Source organism: Echeneis naucrates, chromosome 5 (assembly GCF_900963305.1).
Source record: "Echeneis naucrates chromosome 5, fEcheNa1.1, whole genome shotgun sequence".
NCBI classification, from domain to species: domain Eukaryota; kingdom Metazoa; phylum Chordata; class Actinopteri; order Carangiformes; family Echeneidae; genus Echeneis; species Echeneis naucrates.
The window spans coordinates 25,452,677-25,465,459 of NC_042515.1; the positions used below are offsets into that span (position 1 = coordinate 25,452,677).

At 45.3% G+C, this 12,783-nt stretch overlaps 1 protein-coding gene across 3 annotated transcripts in view; it reads right to left on the reverse strand.

Annotated features, from left to right (window-relative positions):
- Positions 1 to 12,576, reverse strand: part of plekha6 (pleckstrin homology domain containing, family A member 6) — a 93,225-nt gene extending 80,649 nt beyond the window's left edge. For 2 of the 3 annotated variants that reach the window (XM_029501188.1, XM_029501185.1), the window contains exon 1: positions 12,349 to 12,576. The gene's annotated coding sequence lies outside the window, so the exon portion shown is untranslated. The remainder of the gene's footprint in view (positions 1 to 12,348) is intronic. The other variant, XM_029501187.1, reaches the window with a different exon arrangement.
- Between the last annotated feature and the right edge of the window lie 207 nt (positions 12,577 to 12,783).

The following is a 12,783-nucleotide window of genomic DNA, read 5'->3' on the forward strand; positions in this document are numbered from 1 at the left end:
TCAGGGTTTAGAAGGTCCCCGACTCTCTGGAGTCAAAAGCAGCCACTCTGTACTGAGTTCAGGGTTTAGAGGTCCCGACTCGGGGAGTCAAAAGCAGCCACTCAGTAAATATCTTGACCGTGACAGGTTCTACCAGATTCTGACGAGGATCTGGAAGTGTCAGGGACACTAGTTTGGTTTTTGAAAGACTTTAGTCCAAGGAGGTGAGATCTCCTGAATTAAAGGTCGTTGTTCAGTTATCTGTAATTACAGAAAACCGGACAGAATTCGATAAAGGAAAGAAGACGCTGTGTTGTCAGTATCCACACACACACACACACACACACACAAGGGAAGTGTCCTGATATCTGTAAGGTGTAGTGTCAGACTGAAACTGACTACTGTGGAAACCTAACGGTGATAACACAAACAGTGTCAGTAGAGGTCAAGGACCAGTTGCTCGGAAAGTAAGTGTCATACAAACTGGTTGGCTACACTGAGCAGGTAGAAGAAAGGTCAGTTACTCTGAACGAAAGTGTCATACCAACTGACCGGCTGAGAGATTAATTAGGATGGACGTGAATTCTACAGGGAGATAGATGATGACGGGTGGGGACCACCAATCTGGAAGCTGTTGCTGACACAAGGTCAAAAGGTAATATTAGCAGCCGCTACAATATCAGATAAAAAAAAAAAAGGAAGAATTTGAAAAAGAAATCAGAGGGAAATTTGAAGAGGCTTTAAAACAGGCTGGCAAAGATGGTACGGAGATCGAACTATTAGGGAGAGGAGCCATATGCGCAAAATACCCCCTGCCCACTGTAGCGGCGGTACCTAAGTTTAAGTGGGAAAATAACCAAAACCCCAGAGATTTTCTAGATAAATGTAAAGATAAGTGGATCCACTACACCGGTGCACACCCTGGTAAGGCTCTCCAGAGAGAGCTGTATCGACAGGCTGTTCTGGAGGGGGTGCCCCAGCAAGTTAGAGAAGTTATGAAAGACAATCCAGACATGGCAGGGTGCGAGTGGCACATGTGGGACAGGCACCTCATACATCACCTGGCCAAGGCTCAAGACAAAGGTAGCCAAGAGGAGGAAACCATTAAAGGTTTACAGGCTCAACTGTTAAAACTACAGGTGGGAGAAGCTAGGCAGAGAGCTAATGACAAAAAGAAAGACACTAATTTGGGAAAGGCAAAGGTTATGATGGTTTCGGGTGGATCTGACTTTCCGGACCTGGATCCCACCCCACCTTGGGAAGAGCCAACACACCAGGAAACACCTCTGGTGATGTGCCAAGGAGGATCAGGAGCACCCTATAATCGGGGGCGTGGGGGGTTCAGAGGTCGGGGCGGCCGAGGCAACTTCTCGGGAGGAGGGAGCAATGACTGGTGTTACTGCTGTGAAGAAGAAGGGCATTGGGCTTGTGAATGTCCGCACAGGTCACGGAGACGAGGAACAGGATATCCTCAGATCACACCTCGAGGGCACCCTGGTCATGGAGGCGGTGGGAATGGTCTTCTCCAAATGTCAGCTTCCGGTGGCCAGTCCTGGCCATCCCATGCCCAGTGACACACCCCACAGAGAGACTTGGGTGGCATCTTAACGGCAGACCCGATGCTACCCGTCTCAGTCGACAAACAGGTGCTGCCATTTCTGGTCGATACCGGCACAACATGCTCCACGATGAACACATCTCGACCAGCTGCACTGTCAGACCAAACTACCACCGTCATGGGTTTCTCTGAGGAATCACAAACTGCCATTGACCAAGCCACTGTTAACCACCGCGGGGAAGCAAAGCCTTATACATCCGTTTACTCTCCAACCGTGCCTGTCAATCTCCTAGGTAGAGACTTGTTGATAAAACACATCCATAATGTGTGGACCAGATGGACTCACATTGACTCTACCAGATGGGACTGAGTTGCCCTGTTCCAGGAACCCCTCTAAACAAGGCAGTTATCTCCTCCAGCCAATGCAAGGTTCCTATGCGGACATCTATTGGGCCATGCTGAAACCTGAAACTACTGAACACCGTGGCATTCTCTCAGCCTTCATGAGGTGGAAGCCCTGGATTGCGTCCCTCGAGCCTTACATGCCTCCCCCTGATCCTCCACACGTAACATTGTTTTACGATCATAACCAAACAGAATGGTTCCAGGAAAGGTTCCGAGAACAATTAGAGGGGAAGGACTGGCAGATCTCCACCCGAAACATATACGTCGCTCTTGTGGCAGCAGCGGTGTCTCTTACACCAGAACAATTGCAGTGGTATCAGATGTCAGAGGAGGCCGTCCCACATGTGTCTCTAGCCTTACATCCTAAACATCAGGCTAAAGAATTGGGTGGGATGGTAAAATTAGTATTAGCACAGGATGATTGGGTTACCACGGACATTCGCGGAGTACTCTATTCGGCTAGAGCCAACACATACTCAATTCATGTAGAAGCAGTGGACAGTTCAGTCTTGGAGGAGGCCCACGTCTCCCGCTTCCACGGAAGAGAAAAGACAGATCACCCTGAGGCTGCGTCTATCATCGACTCTCTACCAGAGTCCCTATGAGCGCAGGGCCCGACAGATGTGGGACTGGTGAAATGTGAACCATTAAATTTTGAGGTTAACACCTCTGATCCAGTGTGGCTCAATCAGTACCCCCACAAGCCCCAAGCAGAGGAGGGCATCGCAGACACCATTCAGGGCCTCATATCACAGGGCGTATTGGAACCTTCTGTGTCTGCTTGGAACACTCCCATTTTATCAGTCGAAAAGAAAGCCACAGGTAAAGACAGAATGGCACACGATTTGCGCGCCATTAATGACATTTTAGTGACTACAACCGTACCAGTGCCTAATCCCTACGTGGTCCTGACTAACCTGGCCCCATCGCACGAATGGTTCGCCTGTATTGATTTGGCCAACGCATTTTTCTGTCTTCCTTTAGTGGAGGATCGCAGGGATATCTTTTCATTTACTTCCAAGGGAACTCAATGGAGGTACACCCGTTTACCTCAAGGCTTTGCACTCTCCCCAGGACTGTTCAATCAAGTCCTTAAGAATGTGTTGTCTGAGCGTGAGCTCCCAGAGGGGGTCACACTGGCGCAGTATGTGGATGATTTACTTCTGGCCGCACCTGCGGCAGTAACCACCTCACGAGTGTTGTTTTGCTTGGCGAGGGCAGGATTTAAGGTCAGTAAGTCGAAACTTCAGGTGACCCGTAAACAGGTCACATTCCTAGGTCGTGTACTATCTCAAAAGGGGGCCAGTCTCTCACCAGCACACAGAACTACTATCTTGCACCATCCACAGCCGCAGAAGGTCAAAGACATGTTGTCGTCCCTAGGTCTTACGGGGTACAGTCGTCAGTATGTCCCCAACTACACCGGGTTAACTCAGCCCCTGAGAGCCTGTATTCGGGAGCAGGGGATGAAGAACCTCAATTCGGATGTCGTTTGGTCTCAAGAAGCGCCACATTACAGCTGCCCATTCTTCCTCAATGTTTCTGGAACAGGAGGAGTAATGAATGGTGTCCTGGTCCAGAAAAAAAGTGGGGGAAAGAAAAGTGTTGATGTATGTGAGCGTAATGCTAGACAGAATGGAACAACGACACCCCCAATGTACACAGCATGCAGCAGGTTTGGCCAAGTTCATTCAGAAAACCGCCCACATAGTCATGGGACACTCCCTGAAAGTTTTAACAGCACATAGTGTAGTAGCACACGTACACTCTCAGGCATTTACATTAACCTTGCTGCGGCAACAGAAACTGAGCAGAGTGCTGGATGCCCCCAACATCGCATACACACAAGGGAATCAATATCGCAGAGAGGATAGGGATAGGAGAGCCACACATCTGCGAGGAACAGGTAGCAAAGGAAGAGAAAGTCAGACCAGATCTACAAGCTGAGCCCTTAGAAGGGGGAGATGAGAAGAAAGGGTTAAAAGCAGGATATGCAGTTTCTGCAGGAACAAGCAGGACAGTTCACTGTGAAAAAGGCAGAAAAATTGAAAGGAGCACAGTATGCACACACGGCGACCAGCCGCCATTTTGGCTCCGACAAGTGTGTAGCTGACGCCACTCTGTTGCCATCTTGGCCATTGCAGACGTCACCCACATGACTCTCCGGCCATCTTTACCACAGACACACACACACACACACACACACACCCCTCAAGATCCATAGATAGACTGACGCGATTGTGGTTGTTGTTGCTGTGCTATTGTGATTATAATTGCGGTCACTATTTATTAGTGTTGCTGCATATGATGTTACTATTGTTACCGCTATAGCTATCACCATCGCAAAGGCTATCCAGATTGCTAACCTGTTCTTATTACATGTGTGTTACCCGTTGTAGTTTAGTAGCTGATGTGTGTTATTGAATAATCAGACAATGACAGCCATTTATCCAGAGTGATGTTATTTCGAATAATAATTACTGTGAATAAATTCTGTTATATGTTAAACCGTTGTCGTTTCTGATTATTGTGACTAATTGCCAGTGCTCAGATTTAGTGCTTCTGTTAGCCCTTTTGAGACTTGATGTTGATTTTGCTAATTTGGACATTGGTCCCTGGTAACAGGGTGGTGCCCCAAAATTTACTACTAATAGTAAATAATTCTAGATATCAATAATCAGTTTCATAATCATTGATATTAATTGCCAATCTCTAAATGTCCCCTACTAGTGCACAACAACTCCTACTGCTGGCTAAAAATCAATTGGCAAACCACTCCGAAAGTGAAAGTGCTTGAAAGCCTGTCTGCCAAATCAAAACACATTGTGAAGGGATCACAGCTTGGAGGCCACAAATTGAAGGCCTTTAATTGTAGGCAAAAGCTGTTGAACTTTGGCTGCGATTTTTAAGATTTTATTAGTAAAGCAGCCCGTAAAAATCATAGCTTTTAAGAACTATATCAATCAATGGTTCCACTGAGCTATGACTCTCTGTCAGCCTGGCTACAGTACTGAAGAGAAAACTTGGATTGTTCTTGTTTTCTACATTCAACGTTGAATAGTAGGAGGACTATATTAAGGTGCCAGCCTCCTTCATTATTTTCTTTTTCAGAGGAGCCACAGAATCAAGATTTAAACACAGTGAGGCCATGCCATTTAAATCAAATCAGATTTATTTATATAGTACCAAATCATAACAAAGTTACATCAAGGCACTTTAAATATAGAGCAGGTCTAGACTAAACTCTTTATAAAATTATTTCAAGAGACCAACAGATCCCTCCACGAGGAAGCACTTGGCGACAGTGGCAAGGAAAAACTTCCTTTTAAGAGGCAGAAACCTCGGCAGAACCAGGCTTGGGGGCGGTGAACATCTTTCTTGACTGGTTGGGTTGAGAGAGGAAGAGAGAGATGGTGAGAGGGAGAGACACACACAGGGGGAGGCAAAGTTGGGTAGAGTAGGGAGAGAATGAGAGCAGGAGGAGAGGATATTCAATACAGGTGCAGGCAGGAACATATGATGCTGCATGATAATCATTTTATTATTATTTTCTTATTAATTCTGATAGGAACCAGAAAACTCCAATAGAAACTCTGAGTACGGACCAGGTGGACAATATACTGTAACAAGCTGAACTGGTTTTTAAATTTCCCAGTTTGAAAGGGAGAGACAGAGGATAAGGCTTTCAGAAGATCTATAACCAGATTTTGGAATGAAATATCACAACTACTGATGGTATGAGAGATCTGAACCTTCTTCTCGTCTTGAGACATAATAGCAAATTAATTATTTGTAATTATTTACAAAGTTCAACTCAAAATCACTCTTTGAGGAAACAAGCTGGTATGAAATGAATAGCAAAAGTAGCAACAAAAGATGCAAGCAAATGCTTGGAAATTACGATAGAATTAGAAACATAAGGGGCTGGGTGTGTCTGGACTCAAGTGCAAAAGAGCAGCAAGGCAGAAGTACCAAGTCTGTAAAACAAGCTCTTTAATCCAGGAGGTAACAAATGGTCAAAATCCAAAAAGACAGACTGAATCGTGCAGACAATTCATACAGGGAACAAGCAAAAATCCCAAAAATTTGAAAATAGCAAAACCAGTCATACACAGGAGGAAACCAGAGATCAGAACACCAGAGAGTTTGCACACAGAGGAAACTAAAACAATCTGGCATCAGAGGGGAGGGAGCACAGTTTAATTACTCTAGGAGAGGGGAGACAATGAGACACAATTGGAACACTTTCTGGCTGGGATGTTATCATAGAGAGGGACAACAGGGAGTAAAATTAACAGCAACACAATAGACCAAAAAGTACAAAATAGAACAGGAAATACCTACAAATTACCATATGGATCCTGACAGCAAGACAAAGTTTGGAAAAATCTAGACAATGTATCAACACAAATCACAAGGCTAAGCTTAACACAAAAGATCTAAATAATAACATAACTCAGGAAACTAGAAATAGTAAAGGACATGGACTTAAAAGTGAGATGGCTAAGTTCCATGGCACAAGACATGACAAACTAGCACAGGACAGACAGGAGGTGCAGACTGTATGTACACAAGGTAATGGGTCACAGGTGAACACAATGAGGGCAGGGAAAGACAATCACACTGGCACAAGAGGAAGGAGAGTAGGAATTTCAAAATAAAACACTGACACTGACAACACAGAGTTTCAGGTGTTTTGCACTTGTAGGGCCAATTTGGTTACTGGCAATCAAAATGAATAATTGATTGCCAATAATTAGTAGAAATAGCTACTAAAAATAGTAAATCAGGGACCAAATTTACTAAATTACAATTCAGTGTCATAAGGTTGCTAAAGTTGGAGCTCACACACTGACTGTTATGAATCCAGAAACCCTAAATATAAGTGTATAACCACAATAATCACAAACAACAACAGATTTAATTATAACAGGATTTATTCACAGCAATAATTATTACAAATAGCATTACTTGGGATGAAGGCTATTATAGTTCAATCATCAAAAGCTAACACTAGTTATTAACTACGACAGGCAATACGCATACACATTGTGGCGGACACTATGGGCTATGCCTCTCAACCAGCAGGACTGTGAGCTGAGGGCGTGGTTTAGGTTCCCAGGCTTTGGTGTAAAGTTGTTCCTGTTTCAGTTTGGTTTTGGAGTAGAGAAATAAGTTTAAACTCGCCTTTGTCTCCTGTGGTTTTCCTAATCCTCCCACATTGGAGACCCTGAATTGAGCATGTTTTGAGCAGATGAATAGTGTGACTCCACTTTGGCCAGGGCATCCCATCTCTCACAGCTGGCAGTTCTCGTTCCAGCATGTTGAGGCACTGAATGGCAGTCCACACGACGAGTCATGCAGCTGTTGCACGCCCTTCTGCAACACAGTAGATACGTTGACCCACAAACATCTTCTGCTTCAGAGTTACAGCCTGTCTGCCACGGAGAGGGCAGATAGAATCCTTTCCCTATCCGGTTTGGGCGACAGGACGGCCGTGGATCTCATGGACAATATGCTAGATGGTTTCCTTTTCCCGTACATTTTCCAGCACCAGGTCCCATCTCTGTGCGTGGCTCTGGCTAACTCCCCGTGTCTGTCCGCTGGTGACTGCTGAATTTTGGCTGAGAAGGCCGATCGGGCCCTGCAAACAGTTCGCTGTCCAGAGTGTCACATCAATGCCCCTGTTGACAGTGAAGGGGGATGCAGATCCGGCCATGGTGGCTGGAGTGACTGCCCAGAGATGGTGCAGGAATGGCCTCTGTTTGTTCCTCCAGTGGTTCAGCGGCAAGGCCAGGCGCTGCATCCCTCTGTGCTTGTTGAAGGCACTGGGAAATCCCAGGGCCAGTGCTTAGTAGCAGTTGTGGGCACTGGTGGACATAGTGAGCTGCTCTTCATCAAGGACAAAGCGGCACAAACCTTCCACAGGCTGATGGACTCGGTGTTACGTGACCTAGCCTTTGTGTTCATTTATCTGGACAACATATTGGTGGCCAGTCCATCAGCTGAAGAACACCTGGCGCACCTGAAAGAGGTTTTCTGTCGTCTGGAGAAGCATGAGCCTGATATTCAAGTGTCAGTTGAGGGATTGTGGCAGTCCTCCTCCCAGATCAAATGCCTCCTCCAGGAAGGGGGGATCTGGGACACCAGGCAGTGTAGGCATATCTCCAGTTCCTAGTTGAGGCAGTCAGACTGGCCATTGGACTCAGGATGGTACTCTGATGAAAGACTGACCATGACACTGATGAGCTTGCAAAACACCTTATGGAATCTGGAGCCCAACCGAGGTTCCTGGTTTGACACAATGTCCCTGGGAAATCCATGGATGTGGATAACTTGATCTCTGCCTTTTTGGGCAAAGCAATAAAATCAGTCATCTTTGAAAATCTGTCCGTCACTGTCAATACAGTGGTGTTAACTTCTGAGACTAGGAGCTAACCTGTGGGCACATGGTGACTGGGAAAAACAAGCGATTTTCTGGGCAAATACTAGCTGTTTCGCTTGTTTCACCTTTGTATTTGCCAGGTCACTGCTCCAACCACACGGTTTTGTGGAGGGATGGATTCATGCTCCTTGGCAAAGGGCTCGGGGTCAAACAGACATGACAAGGCATGACTTGGTGTTCTGGGACTCTGGCCTGTAACAGAACAAAATTCAATCTGTTAAAAAACAGAGTCCATCTGGCCTGGCAATATTTGCTTTTGCAAATATACTCCAGATTTTTGTGATGATTCCAGACCAGGAAAGGGTGCTGCGTCCGCTCCAACTAATGTCTGCACTACTCCAGTGCTCCCTTAATTGCTAACAACTCTTGGTTCTTTCGGCTGCAGGAAAGCACAGGGGGTGGAGCTTATTGTCCGTCTCAGACCTCTGAGATAAGACTGCTGCCAATCCCTCATTGCTAGCATCCACCTCCACAACAAACTTCAAGCCAGGATCAGGAACCATGAGAATCAAGGCAGTCGTTAAGCACTTCTTCAGTCTCTGGAAGGCCCCTTCAGCTTGAGGCATCCACCTGAAAGGAGACTGGAGAGATGTGAGAGCATGAAGAGGAGCAGCTATGGCGCTGAAGTTTCTGATAAACCATCTGTAGAAGTTGGAAAATCCTAAGAATTGCTGAACATTCTTGCGGTTATCAGGTGTTGGCCACTGAGCCACAGTGCTAATTTTAGCTGAGGAATGTTAATGATTCGGCATGAAAGTCACTCTTTTCAGCTTTTAAATAAAAAAGGTTCTCCAGCAGCCACTGGAGACCCTGCTGTGCATGACTTATGTGAGATTTGAGATCTGAGGTGAAGATCAATATGTTGTCCAGGTAAACATACACAAACTGGTTTAGAAACTCTATTAGAACATTGTTAACCGTTGCTTGTAACACAGCAGAGGCGTTACACAGACCAAAGGGCATGACCAGACATTTATAGTGTCCATCAGGTGTGTTGAAACTGGTCTTCCATCCATCCCCTTCTCAAACAGGAATTCTTCAGCTCGAACTTGGTGGAAACCTTCATCTGCTGACGCGGATCAAAAAGCTGTTGACATGAGGCGCAGAGATACCGGTTCTTGACAGTGATGTGATTGAGGGGGCTGTAATCAATGCATGGTCGGAGGGCCCCGTCTTTCTTGATGACGAAGAAGAAGCCTGCACCTGCTGGCGATGATGGTGGATGGATCAGGCCTGCCTGGAGAGATGAGTACTCTTTCATAACTTTTCTTCTCCAGTCAAGACATTGACTACAGCCTCCCTTTGGGTATAGGAGCTCCTGGAATGAGGACAATAGGACAACCATAAGAGCTGCGAGGAGGCAGAGAAGCTTTGCTTTAGCTAAATACCTCTCCAAAATCATGGCAACAACAGGATGGTGGAGAGCCTGTAATAGAGGCAGGAAAAGAGTTATTAATGCCTTCAAACATTCTAATACCTTCTCTGTGCTCCACTCCAGCAATGAAACAAACAAACAAACAAAAAAAAAAAACCTTCATGAACTCATGAAGGTCATTCACAAGAACTTTGGCTGGTTCAGTCTCCAGGGGCTCAGGAAGCTGCTCACTCGTGAGCCCAATCCATCTCAAAAAGACCCAGTCCATCAAACTCTCATGTGCCCCGAATTTATCAGGGCCTTTACCTGCACCTTGGTGCCACCATTCTGTATTTGGGCGTCTGTCAAAGCTCTGGGCAGGGATTGAGGAAAGGACACTCGCCAGTAGTCATCATATCTGCTGGCTTCCCTGTTTTCCTCATTGGATATGCTACTTGAAGACAGCCCTGCTGGCCGTGTTAGAAGCACTGCCCTTCCTTAAGATGACATTGGCGCTCTTCCACTGAGATTCTGGCTCTTCTTAGCTGGATGGGTTCTTCCTCTTCCTCTCACTGCGCTCCTTGGCCTATTAACTAAGATGCAAGGTCAATGCAGCTTCATTTGTTCGACACAAGTCAGTAAATTAACCCATTCAACACAATGTTTATGGGTCATTCAGCTGCTCATAGTGATAAAGTCTGAGGCTGATGCTTCCCAGACGATCACTCTGAAGTCAATTTTACATCCGATCTTGTGATTAGTGTATGTGATTCAGGTACACAAGACAAAGAGGCTGACTGAAGACCCTCTCCCACACAGACTATGGGTTCCATAAAAACTCCATGCAGACCATGCTACATAAAACAATATTCTGATGTTCCTTGAACACCTCACATGTTGACTATACGTACATATTAGACACAGTGCATATCATTTGTAGCCCATTGTTGAGGGATTGAGGCAGCAGCACATCCCAGTGGAGTGCCATAATGTGAAAATTAAGGTGGCTTTTGTTGCAAACTGTACCAATACGAGGGGCCATTGAAGGTCTCTTTCTTCTTGGGGACCCGGTCTGCTACTCCGGAAAGTGCCTGTCTTTGTTGCTCCTCTACAGAATTAAATAATCTCACCCTTGTTCAGTCAGGGCAGGAAAATCCACTGCCAGTCAGTGTCAGCTGATTTAATACTGTTTGCAGGGTTGTAACGTGTACAGGATCAACAGAGACATGGTGTATCAGGATCCGCATCCGGTTCCTATCCTAACATGTGGACTCCTCTACATGTTACATAACATCCAGTTACTCAACTGATCACTGACACATGTTCTCTGTTAAACTGTTTATGGACAGGAGTGTGTACATCCGTGTGTCAAAAATAATCAATGATGATCAAAGTAAAGAACAGACACACTGAAAGGATGTGGAAACAAAGAACCTAAGAGAAAACACAGACTTTGGCAAGTTGAGGCAGACTCGCAGTGTGATTAGGAGGAAAATTTAGGACAGTTTGATGTTTCCTGAGGGCAGTGTTCTTATGACAGTGTGCAGGCAATGTGAGATGTGCGTGTGTGTGCATGTACATGTATGTGTACGTGTGTGTGAACCATTGTATGTAAGTCTAGTCAGAGGGACAGGAGCCAGCACACTGGGCTGTTTTTGCCTCTTTTCTGTTTAAACTCTTTAATGTCATAAGTGGGAGTGATGGAGGCCTGGGCAGGGGAGAGAAATGAGAGTTAAGAAGATATGAGTACAAGGAGAGAATAAATTTGGAAGAAGAGAGACAGGTGAGTCTGGCTACAGAGATCTTTATTTGTATTCAGGGTGCACACACACACACACACACACACACACACACACGTACGTACAGGTTTCAGTCCTGCAGCCATGTATTTATTTTATCTTATTGTTTATTTAACAGGGACACAACATAAAACATTACCACACGAACGGTAAAAATGTCATGTATATAAGATAGATAAAGCTAGATAAAGCTAATTTGATCAATTTATGATCAATATTAATGATAATGATCAAAGTATATTTTACAATACATATTAGAAACAGAAACATATTTGTTGATCTGACAACTGAGATAAATACTTTACTTAATCCTAAAACCAGCAAGGAAGGCAACCAACTAGGACATCTTGGTAAGCCATCTAAGCTCTCATCTGATCTTCAGTCACTCACAGCTTTACAAGTTTGTCACATTCACATCAAGCCTTTGAACCACAGAGGGAGTTGTTACCTTTTCAGACTTTATTCTTCTTCACCTTCTGTGAAGTGTCAGGATCACAGCAAAATACACAAGAGCAACACACACTAGGATCTGTTCAGATTGAAAGTCAACATTCTCTCTACTAGAGACAAATGTTAACATGAAAAAGTCTGGAGACAAAGGCACACACTTTGATATCCAGTGGTCACACCCCACAGACATGGATGTGGTCAAGTCATCGCATTAGACATCAGCAGCTTCATTTTCAAGTTTCAGACAGACACGCATCAACAAACACATACACATGTCCCACAACAAAACTCCTCCATCTTTGAGTCCCTCCTTCACTCTACACAATTTGAAATAAAGAACGCATGCCGCAGCTCTTACCTTTTTTCACCATCACTACCATCACTATCTGCGTTTTTCGTCTTTGTTGCTCTCTTGCTCCGCTCTTCCTGCCAGTAGCAGCCGTCTTAAATGTCTTGGGGCTTGGGTTAAACAGGGCAGTCTCCAGTAAGTACCACTAGTCTAGGGAAACTACGAAAGAGGGGAAAACACAGGAAGAGTTTCAATGTGCATATGAGCAGAGAATTGAAAGAAAAGAGAAATCTGAAACCACTGGAGCTCCAGAAACAAGCCCCCTCTCCCTCCTCCTTCTCTTCCTCCTCATTGCTTTCACCCTCCATCTCTGTCTCTGCTTCCCTCCCTTTCCTCTGTTCTCCCTAATCTCCTACTCATTCATTGAGGCACCATTTTCATTCTTCCTCTCACTCCTTGCGCTCTCTCCCTTCTCTTATTTTCCCCACAGAAGAATAAAAAGAC